We start from the raw sequence: 20,171 nt of genomic DNA, 5'->3' as shown, positions 1-20,171 counted from the left end.
AATAAAAAGTAGAAATCAAGTAAAAATAGAGATGAAGCATATATAACAGAATATGGCATAGAACATGAAAGTAGACCATAATTCATAATATAAAAATGAATAAATACCAAATACATAATATAAATATCTTATTATCTACGGGCCTTTAATATGGAACGTAATGAAATATACGTATTTAGGCCCGGTGGATAATGAGCTCTAGTCTAAATATCCACTCCAGTTCTTTTTGTTCCAAGTAACTCAGATAATCACCTTTCCTCTGCCCAGGTGGTACAATCTGGAGTACTCTGAACTCAAAGCCATGATCATTATAACTAGAAACATGCTTAGCCAAAGCGTTCAGCATATTCTTTTTCCTTATGTCGTAGACATGGTCATAAATACGTTGTTTAAAACTCCTTTTAGTCATGCCTACGTAAAATGCTGAACATGTATGGCATTTAGCTAGATAAACTAGCCCCGAGGTATTACAGTCAGCATAGAACCTAGGGCTAAAGGAGAAATCTAACACTGGATGTATAAAATCTTGTTCCCTAGATATATATCCACAATAATTGCACCTTCTACAAGGATATGTTCCCCTTTCTCCTGACATGGCCTCTGTCGATGAAAAATTAATCTTGCTTGTATCATGATCTATGCATAGGATCCTTTTTAAGTTTTTATTATTCCTATACATAAAACCAGGGCTGGAGCCTACTATATCTGATGTTCTATCATCCAATGTTAGGACCCCCCAGTGTCTAGAGATAATTCTCCTGATTGTCGCACTGTCATTCGTATAGGTAGTAACAAACATAGTTCTATCATGGGTCGTTGTCACTGTAAGAGCTGATTTTTTAACAGCCATGATACCAGAAGGCATGTGATGGTCAGCATCGTATATCTCTCCCATTATTTCCATCTTAACCTGATTAATTAACTTAATATCATAACCTCTTTCCACAAAAATTGACTCCATCTCTTTTACTTGGAGCTTTAGGTCCATAGGGTCTCTACAAAGCCTTTTAAGCCTATGAAACTGGCATTTTACTATCCCCTTGAAAACATGCCGAGGATGCATGCTGTCAAACTGTAGGATAGTATTTTTCCAACAGGCCTTCCGGTAGAGGGTGGATGATAGTCTACCACCCTTAATGCTAAGGCTGATATCCAAAAAATTAATACTATCATACGAAGTTTCCACAGTAAATCTTAAATAACCTGTAGTGGTTTCTAGATACTCTACAAATGTACAGAGGTCATGTTCACTACCATCCCAAACCATAAAAATATCGTCCACAAAACGTTGGTACACTACACATAGGCCATGTTAAATTAATATAAATGACAATGAACCATTGCGACACAATTTCAGTTGCAAACATTACACATTCCAAACCATGCTAACACAACTGAACTGAAAATATTATACATCCCTTTTAACATATCCGGTCATTGTTAGTCAGCCATTACATTGCTTATTCAAATCTCGCTATCTTTTAAATCTCATTCCTCCTCTGCATGTATTGATCGCACAGGTCCCATTTTTTTCCTATGTAATTTGCTCCTACCCTTTCTTAAAGACCCCACTTCCAGTTGTTTTAACTCTGTTACTATCTTCACTACTTCTAGTATGTAAAGTTGGTCTAGACTTTGATTTCCATTTTCTAGCAACTGCTTTTTTGGCAGCCATCATAATTAGACTCAGTGAGTCCTTACTATGTTTAGGCAATTCCTAGCTTGTATCATAACTCAAAAAAAAATCATTCCCTAATCACTCCAACTTGCTCACCAAGCATCTTTCTACAGAGCAGTCTGTGGGGAAACTTTAAAATCTACCAACTCATTACACTCCCAGAAAATATGTTCCCAATTACCTCTTTCTGTCCCATCACACCTCTAACATTCACTGTCTACCTGAGGAAAAATTCTTTGAAGTCTGCGTGGGGTATAAAAATATCTATGTAAGCAGTTCCAGGCAAAGATCAGAAACCTTCTGAATTTTTTTACATATTTGGGAGACATACATATATCGCCTCATTGTTTCTTTGTGAAATGCTTATCTAATCTCTTTTCCTAATCCTTCCTAACCTTCTCTGATTGATTGCTATAGTTATCATGCAATATTTTATATGTTCTACTAATTATTCCTTTTTTTAATGGCAACTTCTGTTCCAGATTCTACTAAACATTCTACCAGTGCTGGTCTTTCATTTAGGACCCCCCTGTTTCTTCCTCCTTGCTTGTACTCTGATATCAGTCCTTGATATGGAAGGCAATCTTTAGCCTGCATTCCAAATAGGTTCTTGGAATCTTCCCATTCTGTTACCTTTCCCTCTCTAGTTATTTGCACCCAATACCTTGGTTCCTTTGTCAGTTTTATACAATACATTCCAGCCCCCTCTTGCCTATTATCTGTATCCCTAATTGCAGTCTTTCCTATCAGCAAAATCTCCTTACTCCATTCCCATGTTGGTTTAGTTCTTAGAAGACTTTCTGCTACTTTATGAATATAATATTCTGTATGATTATTGTTGTTCTTCTTAAAGGTCTACATTCAGAGTAGGAACAACAGTATAGAATTATAGCATTTAATCTATTTGTAGGCCAGTAGTTCTAATCTAGACAGGTTGTTCTATGAACTTGTGAACCTAACAAGAATTCTTTCTTCAGTATTTCTATGTTCCACTAGTAAAAAGTGAAAATGCAGGTGTTAACATTTTTAGAATATATATTTTTCATTTTCTGTTTCTCTTTCACTTTCTTTTTTGCTTTCAGTATACAGGTTCATGTATCGACTGAGACAATAAAGTACTCCTGAGATGATTAAAAAACAAATAATTAAGTGCTTAATTTAAAATGAAGACATTGTTAGAAATGCTTACATGTGTATGAAACAGTTAGTTACACTGTGCAATGGAGAGAAGGCAAAAGCAATAACTGAGGCTTTGTACAGCAGCCTTAAAAGGCTCTGCCATATGGAATCAAGTGAATAATGTGAATGTTATTAACAAACAGCTAGACATGGCACTGACAGTCCTTGCAAACATGTAATGTGGCATTTAATATAAATGTCATGGCTACATCTCGACTTGGATTTAAGTTAAATTTTTGAAGAGGGTTATTGTATTTGGAGATGTGTTGGCAACACTGCTTAGGTGATTATTTGAAGTTTGGCATGAATTATAGATTTTCTATTGTGACAGGACTGAGTCAGACGATTATCAACATATTGTACTGTTTCTAAATCATTTTGAATCCCCTTGCATGGTTAATTAGAGATTTTTTTAGATCAGACATTAGGTTATGAATGTACAAACTAGTGAGTTATATATATTTTGTTTGTTAAAACAGCATCATTGAAGGCAGATGTGAAAAGTATTTGGACTTACCATTAATATGTCATAAGCGGTTAAGTAATACAGATACTTTTCTTTCAGTCTTTTCTGCACATTTCAGTGATTTGATTTGAACATCATCAATCAAACAGTGCATTACAGGGTTAACAATTTTCTTCTGACCTTAGGACATTTAATAACTTTACTATCAATGTTTGAACCTTTGCTATTTTTACTGTTTAACAAGCTTAATTAAGTATTCTGTAAGTCTGTCAAGTGCTGGTGATGTTTAATATACCTTGTTGGCATGTTTTAAAGATTTGCTTTATGTGACAACATTACAACTTCGTTTTCAGAACTTGTTTTGCTCATATTTGGAAAAAAATAACTCCCAAGTAGATCCAGCAATGACATTTGTGAAATTTTCAGCTTTAATAAAACAAATAACTATTGATTCACATTTTTAAGTATCTGGTCTCTAAACATGATGAGAAGACTTTTAAGTTGGGGCATCTTGCTTTGTGAGCTAATGGCAATTATCCAATTACCTTTGTTAAAAAGACACTGGAAAACATAACTGTTCTAAATACGACTTGTGTCATGGTGTTGTAAAACTTTAATACTTCTTGAGTTGTCCTGAACTTTCAAATTCAGTAATAGTTGTCTACAAAATGAAGGAGTGCTAAACAGAGTGTACAAATCTGTGGCCTAAAGATATGTATTTGTGTTAAAATATTTTAACTCATTACCAAAAATAACTTTATTCAGATTGTAGTGATGCAGTGATTCTGAGGCTCATCTGTGGCAACAAATGATTGGAAGAGAATGTTGCATTCAGTGATTTGAAATGTTAAATATTAAAGGCTTGTGCTCAGCTTACAACCATGGAATGGATTTTGATTTGTCTATAAAAACTCAGTGTAAGACATGAAAAGCATGTATATGGTGATCACAGCATTATGCTAATGAGCTTACTGTCACGTATCTCAGGATTCATAAAGCAATGTAAGGAATACAGTAATCTGTCTGGTACTGACTACCAATGAAGCCAAAACTGCTGGGAAAAAAAGAGCATATATCTACAGCTGTAAGAGAACTGTATGTTTGCCTGCCAGTGATCAGCACCTCACTGCAGCTGACAAGTGTAACTGGTAAATATTGCCTAATGCTGTACCAGGGTGAAGACCATACCACAGTACCAGAGATGTTTTAAGCCTAATCTATTCTATCATATTTAGAGGAACAATTAGATGCTGAACTGCTACAGGGTGGGTAATAACTCACAGATCTGTGGGATATATGAATGGTGCATATATTACTCAAGGGTACAGTCAAATAACCCTTAACTGTAGACATCAAGATCTGTTCTCTTATGTTCTAACCACCATGGAAAACATAAGGGCTATAGGGGACACCCTCAATGTTGCCCAGTCACTAGCACCCAAGACCCTTCACACTTTCCTGGATACAAAGTTTCTGCACTTACAGGAGCACATTGCATTCATGGTAGCAAGCTAGAAATGCCAAGAATGCATGAAGGCACATCATGGAGTTACAAACCTACAATCCATACTGCATGTTACAGGCTACAATAACATGCATATCAAGTCACAGAAGGCTGCAAATACATCACATGGATATCACTCTATCAACTGTCAGAAATTATCTTTGTATCACTACCAGTATGAGTGCCTGACCTCCTGTCCGCGCATGCAAAGCTCACTTATCATCAACAGTGTGCCTGACTTACTGTCAGTACATGCAAAGCTCACTTATCATCACTAGTGTGAGTGTCTGACTTCATGTCAGTGCATGCAAAGTTCACTTAACACTACCAGTGTGTGTCTTCCTGTTGGTGCATGCAAAGCTCACTTATCATCACCAGTGTGAGTATATAACTTCCTGCCAGTGTATGCAAAGCTTACTTATCATCACTAGTGTGTGCCTGACTTCCTATTAGTGCATACAAAGCTCATTTATTATCACCAGTGTGTGTGTCTGACTTCCTGTCAGTACATGCAAAGCTCATTTATCATCACTAGTGTATGCGTCTGACTTCCTGCCAGTGTATGCAAAGCTCACTTATCATCACCAGTTTGTCTGACTTCCTGTCAGTGCATGCAAAGCTCACTTATCGTCACCAATGTGTGTGTCTGACTTCCCGCCAGTGTGTGCAGAGCTCACTTATCATCACCAGTGTGTTTGACTTCCTGTCAGTGCATGCAGAGCTAACTTATCATCATCAGTGTGTGTGTCTGACTTCCCGCCAGTGTATGGAAAGCTCACTTATCATCACCAATGTATCTGACTTCCTGTCAGTGCATGCAATGCTCACTTATCATCACCAGTATGTGTGTCTGACTTCCTGCCAATGTATGCAAAGCTCACTTATCGTCATCAGTGTGTGTCTGACTTCCCATCAGTGCATGCAAAGCTCACTTATCATCACCAGTGTGATTGTCTGACTTACTGACAGCAAATGCAAAGCTAACTTATGGTGAAGCCTTCAAGTGTACCAGGAACTCCCATGTACAATGCAGCTTTTGGAAACTTCACGATGAATGCATACACGATGCACTTAAAAAACATTGTAAATAACAGTAGGCAAACTACCCATGTAGACATACAATGGGCAGACAATACTGTCCCTTTGTCTTCTACAGAAGAGAAGCTGGCTACCTCCTGAAAATGTGTTAATTATACCACACTAACATAATACAACAGTTACAGAGGACAGGTATAGCCAGGTGCAAACCTAATCAAAAATCATGGTAAGGTGTGTCTTTGGCCACTTGTAGATGTGCTTCATGCACCTGGATAGTATAGGCGGAATAATGCAGTACATGTTGTACAGAATATTCAGTATTATGTGTAGTGTATTACACAGCATGTTTATATTCAACAGTAATATCAATTGGCAGCTGACTGAAGCCACACCCAGCCCATCAAACATGACAAGCAGATAATGATAACAAAAAGTATGGAAATGGAACTCTGTCAACAGCACACAAAGCACAGCTGGCAGAATACAGACAACTTTGGGGTCTAATTTCAGCAGTGGTAAAGTTCTCTTGTTTTCATCAGAGAAACCTTTCAAGAATCAAGCACATTTTACCACTCCAGGTCTTTTAAACCTTGGATATTTTAACGCTTTCTACAATGGGCTTCCAGCAAAGAGATTCACTGGTTACAGATGGTGCAGAGTTGCACAACTCAGTTACTTACTACTTACTTATTTTTACTGGTTACAGATGGTGCAGAGCACCACAACTCGGTTACTCACTGCTTACTTATTTTCACTGATTACAGATGGTGCAGAGCTCCACAACTCTGTTACTCACTGCTTACTTATTTTCACTGGTTACAGATAGTGCAGAGCTCCACAGCTTGGTTACTCACTGCTTACTTATTTTCACTGGTTACAGATGGTGCAGAGCTCCAGAGCTTGGTTACTCACTGTTTACTTATTTTCACTGGTTACAGATGGTGCAGAGCTTCAACGGTTACCTACTGATTACTTATTTTCAATGATTACAGGTGGTGCAGAGCTCCACAGCTTGGTTACTCACTGCTTACTTATTTTCACTGGTTACAGATGTTGCAGAGCTCCACAACTCGGTTACTTACAATTTACTTATTTTCACTGGTTACAGGTGGTGCAGAGCTCCACAACTCAGTTACTTACTATTTACTTATTTTCACTGGTTACAGATGGTGCAGAGCTCCACAACCCGTTTCCTGAGTGCTTACTTATTTTCACTGATTACAGATGATGCAGAGCTCCACAACTCTGTTACTCACTGCTTACTTATTTTCACTGGTTACAGATAGTGCAGAGCTCCACAGCTTGGTTACTCACTGCTTACTTATTTTCACTGGTTACAGATAGTGCAGAGCTTCACAACTCGATTACCTACTGATTACTTATTTTCAATGATTACAGGTGGTGCAGAACTCCACAGCTTGATTACTCACTGCTTACTTATTTTCACTGGTTACAGATGGTGCAGAGCTCCACAACTCAGTTACTGACTGCTTACTTATTTTCATTGGTTACAGGTGGTGCAGAGCTCCACAACTCAGTTACTCACTGCTTACTTATTTTCACTGGTTACAGATGGTGCAGAGCTTCACAGCTTGGTTACTCACTGATTACTTATTTTCACTGGTTACAGATAGTGCAGAGCTTCACAACTCGGTTACCTACTGATTACTTATTTTCAATGATTACAGGTGGTGCAGAGCTCCACAGCTTGGTTACTCACTGATTACTTATTTTCATTGGTTACAGGTGGTGCAAAGCTCCACAACTCGGTTACTCACTTCTTACTTATTTTCACTGGTTACAGATGGTGCAGAGCTCCACAGCTTGGTTACTTACTGTTTGCTTATTCACTGTTACCATTAGAATACTCCTTACTTACCAGTAGTTTCTTAACAGGCTGTTCACATTTGGAAGTCACACTCATTCTTTTAAGGGTTCTGTCAGTTTGGCCTGATTTAGATGCTCCTTATCTCATATTACTTTCAATGATGACCAGTCTCAACATTTTTTATTACTGCCATAGACCATTTTAATATTTATATTATTGTTTATATCAGCTGTATTTTGTTTTATTTTATGGTTACTGTTTTCTTCCTGAATCAAAACTATGTATATGGACCTAAATAAACTTGAAGATGAAGCTGAAGGGCTCTCATTGCAGCTCCAAGTGTAACTTCGAACATTTTGTTACAGGAACAAAAAACTTTGAGATTATGTTCAGGCCTGAATTGCTATGCATAATAAATGAGGGTTCAAGCCAGGGTTGAGCTTTTCACTCTTGAATAGTGAGGGCCAGAGTTAGAACCAGTCCTTGGCTGTGGTGAAGGGCAGAGGAAACAAGAAAGGTGCAAACTGTACTCTCACCACTGAGGGTGCATCCTGATATTCTTTAATCACCATAACTTTTTGAAAATCAGCTGGTGCTATTGGTTAATTAGACAAACAGAATGGTCTCTGGGGTCATCTGGCCTCACATCAGTGAATTTGGGATGACAGACTCTATTCCTGAGAATGCACCTAGGCCTGTGCAGGCCAACAGGCTTTATTTGGGGTCATTTCATGGTACAGCTCACATCTCAGGGGCTGCATCTTAAGCAATTGTTTGATGCTTGATAGAAGAAGTGAGAGTAGGTTTGCACAGTTAGATAGTTCAAGCTATACCCTAAACCAGCCCCAGTGCAGTTCTGTCCCATCATCCCACTGCTTTTGGCATACACATGCCTCAGCACCAGTTGCTGATCCCTTAACTGTCATCTGCCATGGACTTTTCACTTGATGACCCTGTGGCTTCCAGACTGTGTGTTTATGTTTATAGGTTTATAGGTGTATAATAGACTAACAACCACTAGTGCCCTTAAAAGCCTAGTCGTGCAACCCATATATGACCCACAAATTATATTTTATTCATAGGGGGTGATTTACTGACTGCCTCTGTCTATCAGAGACATAGGAGCTAGACTAGAGTTGAGTTTCCAATTACCCAACCACAGGTCCAAGTTGCACTTAAACAGGGATAGGGAGGGACTCTGCTATCCATTGATGGGGAGCCTTTTCTAGATAATGGGAACTTTCTGAGAAACATATCCGTCTCTCTAACATGTTCTATTTATGCTGTAAGCAAAATTTAGGTCTTTTAATCTAATAGTTTTGATGCTGTTTATTTTGTTGATGGTCAAAATATTAATCAAAACAGGGTATGGGGATGCCTTGTATGCCAGGCAAAGATCACCTCTCAGAAGTCTGTATGATACTGAGTAAAGAGACAAGGCTTTGAGGCAATCAAAATAGGACATTATGTTTATCCCTGTATTCTTTTTGTAAGAAACCTTTGTGGATGCTCCAGTTGCTGCATGTGTCTGGTCACATACAAAACAGAGGAGGCATTATATTCCATGATGGGCCTGTTGATGGCTGAGTACAGTGGTATGATGGTATTTGGGAGTGGGTAATTGTACTCCCTCAATTTCAAGATCCTATGAGGATTTGGCTATTTGAGGTCACTGGTCCTGACATAGACAGGGGCAAAGAGATCCCCCCTTTTCCATCTTCTGCCTGGATGACCCCTCCCTTGACACTGATCTCAGAATGATGAGAAATAGTTTGAACTAGACTGTTGTCCCATCCATACTACCAGAAGCACCCAATGAAGTTTCTGGGGAAGAAACTTAAATTGGCCTGGGTCATCCCTCTTTTGGACCCTTTCAGCAGGACCACTACCAGCGCATCCTTAAGGGAACTTGATTCTGCTCCATTGACCTTAAAACGAATTAATCATTTTACAAGTAATCTCCCCCACCGAGACAGAAGATCATTTCACTATGTATCCAAGTGCTGGCTCTTGCATAACCTCTTTGGTCCAACATAGGTCTCACAGACCGTAACTTTTTACAACCTTACTAATAGATATCACAGACCATTTCATCTGTCAAAATTTCAGGTGTACCTGGTGAGGAGGGTATTGGAAAAGACAGAAAACCTCCTGAAGTTTGGACTCAGGAAGGAACTTCATGGAACTCTACAGTGGGATTCCATATATTATACTTGAATTTTAGCTGTGCTGATGCTTTGTCTAGGAATGCAGGTATAGGCATATGCTTGTGCAGGATGGTGTGGCTAAGACCCTTCTGTCTCAGAGAGGAGCTCAGGAACAGGATCCTGTGTGCCTACAAGTCATTTTTTGGTTATCTCACTTTAGACCTATTCCATGACCTCCTGAACAGAAAATAGGTATTCACCTGTATGGAAGATTTCCACACTCCCCCTTCTGTTATTCTTACCCCTCTCTTCCACAGTAGGCCAAATCCAAAACAGAAAGAAAGATAGTCCACATAAAGAAGGAAGACCTTCTTGCATCACATAGGTTATGCCTCTTCATATACCAGTGATGTCACCATGATCTGGACTCTTGCAGCAGGCCTGCAGCATTCTTGTCTCTGAGCTGGGACTTCCCATGGTGGCATGGTTGTTCAAGCTCATCCTGGCCTGACTAACCATTACATGGGACTTATCAGTCCTAAACAAAGTCATCATAAATGATATTCTGGAGCTCACAGGTCCTCCCAAGAAAATGGATTACTAGCAGATCAGTTCATGTTAAATAAGTTCTTGAGACAATTCCAGAATCTACTGGTCTTCAAAGGAGTATGAGGCCATTCTTGTGGAGGTGGAGGATTAATGAACAGATTCATTTGTCCTATTCTGGATTCCCTAGCTGGCCTTAGGCATAGGCCATCTAGATGACTGTCTAGGGTGCTGCTCTAGCAGGGGCACTTTTCCATTACTTATTTGTTTATTTTTTGTAGTAGAGAAAGGATTTCTTTAAAATGTATTGAATTAATACAAGAAAGGCTGAAGAGCAAGACAAACTGTGAGGAAAAATGAAGCAAAAATTAATCTGGACAGTGAAGGTAAACCAGGATGGGGCACTGGGTGGTGCATGGGGGGTGCTGTGGAGCCCTTTTACCTAGGGCACCAGTTGACCAAAGGCCAGCCCTGCTGGATACAGGACTTCAACCATTACATGCAGTACATCTTGTTCTGTATAGTTACTGTCCAAGTATTTATGTTCTTACTCAATCTCAGGGTTGAATGGCATTCCTAGACATGATTAATACCTTTTTCCACATTACTATTCAGCGTCCACACAGAAGACTCTGCTGATTTGCTCTGAATTGCATCATTTCTAGTACAGTGTTATCATTTGGTCTTTCCTCAGTTCCCTATCAGAAGTGCAAGACTTGATTTTTTGAATCATAATATGTTTAACTGTAATTACAAAAAAAGTGAAACCAGAACCTTGCTATTACAATGTCTTAAGGAATTTTGCAAGGGTCTTCTCTCCCTGCATTCCAGAGTATAGAGAGTTGTACCCCATGGCCTCCAAAATCAATGTACATTAGAGAAGGTGTAATACTGTGAAATTCCTCAGTCTTAGAATTAGTATATGTTCTCAATTCATAACTAAATTCTCACAATTCTGAGGATTGCATTATAATCTTGGGTGTTCAATGGGCTGTCATTCTTCAATAAGATATTCACTTTTTTAATTTCTCCAAATTTTTTGGGTTTCTAATACCATGATGGGAATGAACCCCATTTTTAAGTCAAAGTGCGATTAAAGTTCATGAAATTGGTATTGTTTCAATCTTTGATGTCAGCCAAAAGTGCCCTTCGCAGCACCTGCAATGTGCCGAGTAATGAGTCCTTCGGCGATTCATATGGGGTTACATGGATTGGTAATGTATCTAAATATGACTGTAGATTCATTTTTATAAGACCCATTGCTCCTACTACTGTTGGGAATGTCTGGTTATCTTTCTTCCACATTGCTCTCATTTCTGCCTGCAAATCCTTATATTTTATGACTTTGTGTCTCTCTGTACGCAACACATTGTAGTCACTGGGTGTGGCGATTTCAATGATCAATGCTACCTTTTGTCTTCTTTTCATGGATCATTATATCCGTTGTTCTAGCATCTATCTTTTGAACTGTTGGTAATGGGTGATCCCATGTGATATAAACTTCATCCTTTTCTATGATGCTTTGTGGCTCATGTTTCCAGTGTTTTTCAGCCACTTCAGTACCATAAAGTTTGCACAATCCCCAGTGCAACAGTCTTGTCACATTATTATGCCTTTCAGTATACAGTCCTTCTGCCATTAGTATGTCACAACCAGCAACAAGGTGTGCTACTGTTTGCAATCTGGTTTTACAAAACCTACGTTTGTCTGTTTCTCCCACATGTTCAATGGACTTTGTAAACCAGCATGTATGTAGCCCACTATCTTGGGCTGCCAATATTAACCTTTCATCTCTTGGCATGAATTTGCCTCTCCTTAACCATTCATGCATTTATTCCCGATTGACGTGAGATTCTTCCGGATGATTTCTATACTTGCAACTATATTTATGCATTTTCAGATTTCTTGCCATCTCATCTGGTCCTTCACCTTATACTCTTTCTTTTGTTTTTTGGCACATTCAGTTGCTGCCTATTTTTTATCTACCTCTTGTTTGATTTACATTCCAGTTTGATGCAGATATGCTTCTGCTAGATTAAGCAGAAATGTCATCTTAGATTTATTCTCCTCATGTTTCAAAACTTTCTCTATGTCTGGTCTTGTGAGGTCAGCAGATATGTGTGGAGTCCCACGATTGCAGATCTATATATGTAATCAATTTTAAGGAGGCCCATCCCTCCTTTGGAATGGGGAATATACAATCTTAGTATACATGGATTTTTATAAATCATTTGGTGAGCATGAATCATCCTTCTTGTTTTCCTATCTAATCTATCCAACACATTTTGGGCCCAGTCAATCACTCCAAAACTGTAAGTTAGGACAGGAAGAGCCAATTGGTTTCTAGCTTGGATTTTGTTTCTAGATGTCAATGCTGTTTTCACGATTAATTTAAGTCTACTAAAGTATTCCTTACTGAGTTTTATTCACATTTGTTCATGTTTTATTGCTGATCCTTCATCGATTCCCAACTATTTATATACTCCCTCCTACTCAAGTTCTTTTATATAACATTCTTGCCCCAAACTGAAGTGTTCCTGGTGCTGCAGTTTTCCTGCTTTAAAGGTTGCTTTTAGACATTTATCAAGGTCAAATGACATTCTTACATCATCTGAAAAAGTTTTGACAACCTGCATTTGTGCTTTCAGTTGCTCATCTGATGAGCTATACAGTTTTAATTTATTGACAAAGAGAAGAGAAGTCTTTACACTTTGTTGTTTTCTAGGAGCCAAATTATAGCCATGGCCTAAGCTGTTAAGTAAACAGCTTAATGGGTTAAAGACAAGGCAGAAATAGCAACGGTGACAGAGAGTCATCCTAAAATATCCCCCTTTGAATTTTTGTCCCTGGGATAATAATTTGTCCTTTATCATGGCTTAATTGAAAAGTTTTATGGTCACTGTAATGTAGTCGATCAGTGTATGGTGCATCTTATACATGTTTAAGCACTCTTTTATCCATGAATGTGGGATACTATCAAATGCTTTTTTGCCGTACTTAGATTCTTCCCCTTTTACAGTTCTCCACTATTACTTTATTTAACAACAACCGATCCTTTGTTTCCATATGACTTTCTTCTATTGTCCTTTTGTTCTACTGCCCTGATTGAGTTTTCTTCTAAATGATGATAAACTCTGTCATCATCAATCCCTGTGTATAGTTTACACATCGTCGGAAGGCAAGTAGTTGGTCTACAATTTTTAGGGTAGCTTGCAGGTTCACTCTTAAGTACAGAAAGAAAAATATCCAAACCACCACGTTGTAGATAAATGATGTTTATTGAAACACAATGTAAGCACTTTCAGGTTATAAACCCTTCTTCAGACAACTTACAATTCACTAAAACAGTTATTAGCCAAATGGCAGCAACTTAATATAGAAACTAGCTTCTCCTATATGAGTTTATTGAATGATTTTTTTCTTCCTATTGAGAAAGAACTAGTGAAATCTGTGGAGGCATGGCAGAGAGAGCTGGAGGTGAGATTTAAGAAGGACCATCACCAAAGAAAGCTCAGTGATTTGCACTGTGCGGTTACCACATATGATTCTAAATTACAAAGGATGAAAATAAAGAAAATGCAAAGGGATTATAATGATTTTATGAAGGGGCACATTTTTACTTGGCTGAGAGACAGTTCAGCATCCACACGTTCATTACCCAATTCCTCTATTACAGGGAATGAACGTTCTATCTTAAATCCTGATAATGAAGGTCGTAGGACTGATAACAGCATCGTGACGTCATTTATGACAGTATCTCGAGGCTCTGGCTGCACCAGCACTACAGCTGTGTTGACTGCGGGAGAGAATGAGGGTAATCAACGACTCTCCATGGTGTCTGGTAATGTGAACACTGCTTCAATGCCAATTAGGGATGTGAATTTGTTGGGAGCAAGACCGAAGGCTCCTAACACTTCTTTTCCTGCTCTACCAGTTCTGCTAAAGAAAAAAGCCAATGCACAGAAGAATCAGTCGCAGTACCAGAGTGTGAAATGGCACAAGACATATATGACTGAATTTGGTGACTCTATTGTTTATAATATTTCTGATTTTGCTTTGTCTGATGATGAACGCTATATATTGAACAAGGGACTTACATTTATTCCTAGTACGGGTTGTAACTTTAGTGAACTTATTATAGAACTAAGGTTATTTGGTAGAAATCTGGAATTAAGGAAGTTGTTTGGCAATAATCTGATGCATGATACTGGTCCCAGACAACCCAGCACCTTCAATTCTCCTCTCAGTCCTGCAATAGAGATTTTTCTAAAAGCATGTGAAAATGACATAGTAGAGTATTTGAGTCACAAACTGCAGAATGTTTTTCATAATATAACAGTGGGTCAACGGCAGGCACTCAGTTAATTGATAGGTAATAAACACATTGTCATAAAGCCTGGAGATAAGGGGGGAGCAATTGTAGTAATGAACACTGAATACTACAACAATAAGGTGCATGAGATGCTAAGTGATAGTAACACTTATCAACAGTTATCTTCTATTGAAGTTAAAATGTTAGAAAATAAAGTAAAGTGTGATTTATTCAATTTTAAACTAAGAATCGGATTACAGAAGATATCTTTAGGTTTACATGGGTTGAACACCCAGTTATTCTTTTATTTAAAGCTCTCCCAAAAATACACAAAGATCCTGTAAACCCTCCCCTTCACCCGATTGTTTTGCGCAGGGTTGGATAACAGAAAACCTTTCTGTATTGATTGAGTCTAAACTAAGGATGTGTTTAAACAATGTAGCGAGAGTGCTGAGAGATACAGCGTATCGTTTACAATCCTTGCATGATTATTTAGGGTCTGATGACAACTGTGTGAATTGTTTGTTTGTGACTTTAGATATAAACAACCTATTTACTGTTATTCCGAAGGATTATGGTTTAACAGCAGTAGAAATGTTTTTGAATCAAGGGACGGCATTGGCACCCAATGATGTGGACAGGGTTTGCATGTTTTTAGATTGTGTTTTGAGTAACAACATTTTTATGTTTGGAAATAATTTTTATCATCAAAAGAGGGACATAGCCATGGGCACGCCCTGTGCAAATTCTTATGCGAACCCGGTGTTAGCATTTTGGGAGGGCCAAGCCATATTTAATATGACACATAAATGGAAGGCAAGTTTGAAATATTATGCCCGATTTGTAGATGACATGTTTTTATTGTGGGGAGGCACCCGACAGGAGCTATTTGATTTCATAGCTTATTTGGAGACAACAAGTGATTTTTTTTAGATTCAGTGTAGTGAGCTCTGATATATGCATAGATTTTTTGGATGTCCATTTATTTAGGAACAAGGAAAGAAAAATAGAGACTACTTTATATAGAAAGGAGTGCTGGAAGAATAGTCTTTTGGCCCAAGATAGTATGTACCCCAGATATCTGTTTGACAATATTGTGAAGGGTCACTTTTATAGAACATCCAGACTATGTACAGCTGATGACTGTTTTAGGCAGAAATCATTGGAATTAATGGATAACTTCAGTAAAAGAAGGTACCATAGAGGAACTGTACAACGAGTATTCTACCAATGTGAAAAGGAAAAGAATACCAAAGCACAACCATGGTTCTCCAAGGGTAACAATAGAAACATTTTGCAGGAAGAGATATCCAACAGGCAACCACTATGGGTTAGTTTTAAATACAGTAATAACACAGGGGACATCTGTAATATCATCAGACAGAACTGGGGTATTCTACTAACCGATGATAGGCTGAAAGGTATTGTAATTGAGCAGCCATTGTTCTGTTTCAAAAGGAATAAAAATGTAATTGATTTATTATGTTTATTTATTTATTTAACATTTGTTGACCGGGAATGTCCGACTAGGTTCCACAGAGCCTGTTTTCAGCGGAGGCCCGGGGAGAAATGCTCCAGATGCATGTCTTTGGAATGATGTAATGGCAGATGCTCAATTAATATAATTACTTCAGCCAATATTAAACACCAAGGCACTTTCCCATGCAGGCACAGCAAAGCGTGCCAATGTGTTAGGATCATTTGTTTATTTATCCAGTTATGAAAAAAGAATATTCTGTGGCACATTATGCAGATTGTCATACTACTGATATATATTTAGCTCAGTGTAAGGACTGTTGTTCATTCTATGTTGGAAAGACTAATTGCAGATTTAAGAACAGAATATTACAACACATCAGCTATATATCTTGGTAACATGCACAATGCCCTATATCAGCATATTAGTGAAAACAATGGTCATACATTTGATTTTATGGTACTTCAGGTCATAAAAATGTCCAGAAGAGGGGGAGATTTGTGCAATATAACAGAATACAAAGAGACTAAGTGGAACATTGAGTTCGGTGCTGACAGACCCCCTGGTATTAATGGTGTGAGCCCAATTAAACCCATCCTAAAGATGAAGAGGTTTCAGTATTGAATATGATTGGTTATCATGTATTTTAAATAACTGTTTTAGTGAACTGTAAGTTGTCTGAAGAAGGGTTTATAACCTGAAGGCACTTACATCGTGTTTTAATAAATAGAATTTATCTACAGCGTGGTGATTCAGATATTTTTCTTTCTGTATTTTGCTGCTAGGATTTCTGAACCTTTGGTGTGAAGGCTCCTTTTGTGGTTTAGGTTCACTCTTAAGTAGGAGCATTGTTTTTCCTGTTGTTAGCCTAGTTGGTGTCTGTTCGGGATGTGCATATAAATAGTACTTACTCATGGCTAAATCTTCGTTCAAAGTTGTTAATACATTTATCCAAAAGTTAGGTACTGCATCTGGGCCTGGGGATTTCCAGCTAGAGGCTTTTCTTAACTTTGTTTCAATCTCTCTGGCTGTTACTTCATCCTATTTCATATCATGTACCTTTCAACTTCTTATTCTTTCTTTTACTTCTATTATCCATTTAGCATCTTTGTTTTGTTCCACAGGATCTCCATAGATACTTCTCCAAAATGTATCTATTTCTTCTTTTTTTGGAAGTCTTTCAATTCCTTTTACCTTATTTCCCAATTCTCTATAAAAACAATTTGGGTCATCAATAAATTGCTTATTTTGTACTTTTCCTTTATATTTATCTGCATATCTTCTAAGTTTTTCCACCTGTGCTGAAATTTTTAGTTTGTTATTTGTGATAGTGCATGATAGATCCTGGTCTATTATAATACTGCACATTGCTTTTATCACATCTATCTTTCTTAGTATTTTGTTGATCTATTCCCTCTTCTATATACTTCTAACAGTGATACTTCTTGTCTTAATTGCTTTACAGTTTTCTACAGTCGATACTTCCATGATGGTATTCAATTTCTTCACTTCCTTTCCCTCACTAGCCTGTGTTCTTGTGGGAGAACTTTATCAGTTATTAATTTAGCCACACAGTAATATATCCTGTTTACTTCTGTTATATCACATGGATCTCTATTGACAGTTCTAATTATTGTGTTAATTTGTTTTATCAGACTTTTGACTCTTTGGGTTTTATTGACTTTCTGCAGTGTATTTCTTTCATTGATCTTAATATATCTATGTCTATTAAATCAAGCAACTCTTCTCTTAGTTCATTTTCTTCCAAACTGAGAGAACATCCCTTGTGTTCCATTCACTGTGGGCATTCTATAGAATGTTCTATAACATCTTCCTGTGCCACATTATCTACAATTTCATCCTGTGGCATCCGTTGCTCTGTCATATGGGAACTCACTGGCCTATCACTCTTCAACACTGACTGCATCAGAGTTTCCAGTTTCCTGTTCCTTACCTTGCTATCTAGCTTCAAGTGAACGTTTATACTGGTTTCCTGTGGAAGGCTCCAAAATAGCTTCATATGGCACCTGACCAATTGTTTCCTGTTCCACTGGTTTCCCTTTAATTTGGATATCTATCGCTCTATCCTGTTGTGGTGCATTCTGAATTAGATTTTCTACATTGAATCCTTCACTTTGCAGGTATTCCATAACCTCAGTTTCTATTTCTTTAACTTCTCCATTACTGATCTCCTTTTCTACTTTTCCTCTTTGTCTTATTTTTTGTATTGTAAAGTTTTCCATGTCTGGATTCCTTTGCCTGTATTTCTCTTCAAATATCTTTGGTGCTGCTCTTTTTGCATTGATTAGTTTTGCTTTCTCCTTTGCACAAATATTACACCTTATTAAATCTCTTTTTCTTTCCTATGTCCATATTCCTCCTTCGGATGTCTCCTGATCTTCCTGCTTCTCCTTACATTGGGGACTCACTCCATCATGCTGTGATGCTACCTGTGTTAGACCTTATACACCAGATACTTCACTTAACAGGCACTCCAAAACTTCAACTTCTATTTTGTAACTTCTGCTTTACTAATCTTCTTTTCTACATTCCCTCTTTGTGATATTATTTATTTTTATTGTGAAATTTTCCATATCCGGTAGCCATTGACTGTATTTCTCTTCGAATATTTTTGGGGCTGCCTTCTTTATATTAATTAATTTGGCTTTCTCCTTTGCATAAATATTGCACCGTATCAAATCTCTCTTTCTTTCACATGTCCATATTTCTTTTTTATACTTTTCAAATATCTCTAGCTTTTGTTGTTTATATTTTTTCACTTCCTCAGATGCTGCTTTTTCCAAACAAGTCAAAGTTTTTTGATCTATATATTGTTTTTCACATTTATGTTGTATTAATGAACACAAATTTTCATTTGCAGCTTCTGACAGTTTTTCCTGTAGAAGTATTTCTCTTTCCTCTAATTTTTTTTCTTAATCATTTTCATATTGTGTGTCTGGAAATTCTGGGCTTTTTGCATAATAGTAACAATACATAATTTCTTTCTTATCCTCAATAGCCCACTTTATCATCTTTATAACTCTTCTTTGGTTTGGCCTCTCAGTTTTTGTGATTTTTGTGGACTACTACTTCCTTATACAACAGGAGGTCATCCTCCTTCTGGGCCTGGCATGGTCCCATTGTAGGAATGTTTCCGCATTTTGAGGATTCTACACTGTCGAATTTTCCAGTCCTGGCAACAGTGTGCCTACCAGGATTAGATACATTTTTTTATTCTGGGTCTTGTGTACCCAGCTCTCTTTTTTATTTTTAACCTACTTCTGTCCATGATATATGCTATATAAATACAGTCTATACATCAGTGCTGTCTAGATGAAATTTTGTGAAAAACAAGGTCCACCTCGCGAAGGTACTTACCAAGACTTAAGGATGAATTCAATTTCAGCAATACTACCTCTTGCTTGCTGGCTTATCATCTCTCCATTTGGACCACAGGGTGGCTAAAGCATTGTGGGGAAAGGCTATCTGGCATTTCTACACCTTGGTGGATATGCTCCTGTAAGTCACAATCACAGATTTCCTAGAGGTAATTATCTGGTGGAAACTTGCCTGGATGTAGTCCTCATGAGCAGCATAAATTAGAAGTCTTCATTGACCTCAGCACAGATGAAGTACCTCACTGGGCTGAGGAAGACATTGTACATTAAAAGCTATTCCAAAATTGGGGAGAGTGCAGGAAGTCAGACCTGTGGCCTCCCTTTAATAGTGAAAAACAGGATCCAGGCTTGGACTTTGCTTCATCTTCTAGGCATCACAGGTACCACAGTTTTCTCTGTGTAGTTTACATCTCTGAGTTGCATATCCTTGTCCTAGTAAGGGATCTTACCCCACCATGGGATCTGAACTTCATGAAAGACAGACTTAAATGTTAGCAATTAAAGTCGTCTGGTTCAGTAGCACTAAATAGATTCAAAGGTTCATAGGTAGATACTAGGCTATCTGCCCTAGGGCATTTATAAGCCTAGCCAGAGTGTA

Source organism: Protopterus annectens, chromosome 13.part0, assembly GCF_019279795.1.
Source record: "Protopterus annectens isolate FY-2018-M chromosome 13.part0, PAN1.0, whole genome shotgun sequence".
Lineage (NCBI taxonomy): Eukaryota > Metazoa > Chordata > Ceratodontiformes > Protopteridae > Protopterus > Protopterus annectens.
The sequence above is the reverse complement of the archived record's forward strand: the minus strand, read 5'-3'. Positions refer to the sequence as shown.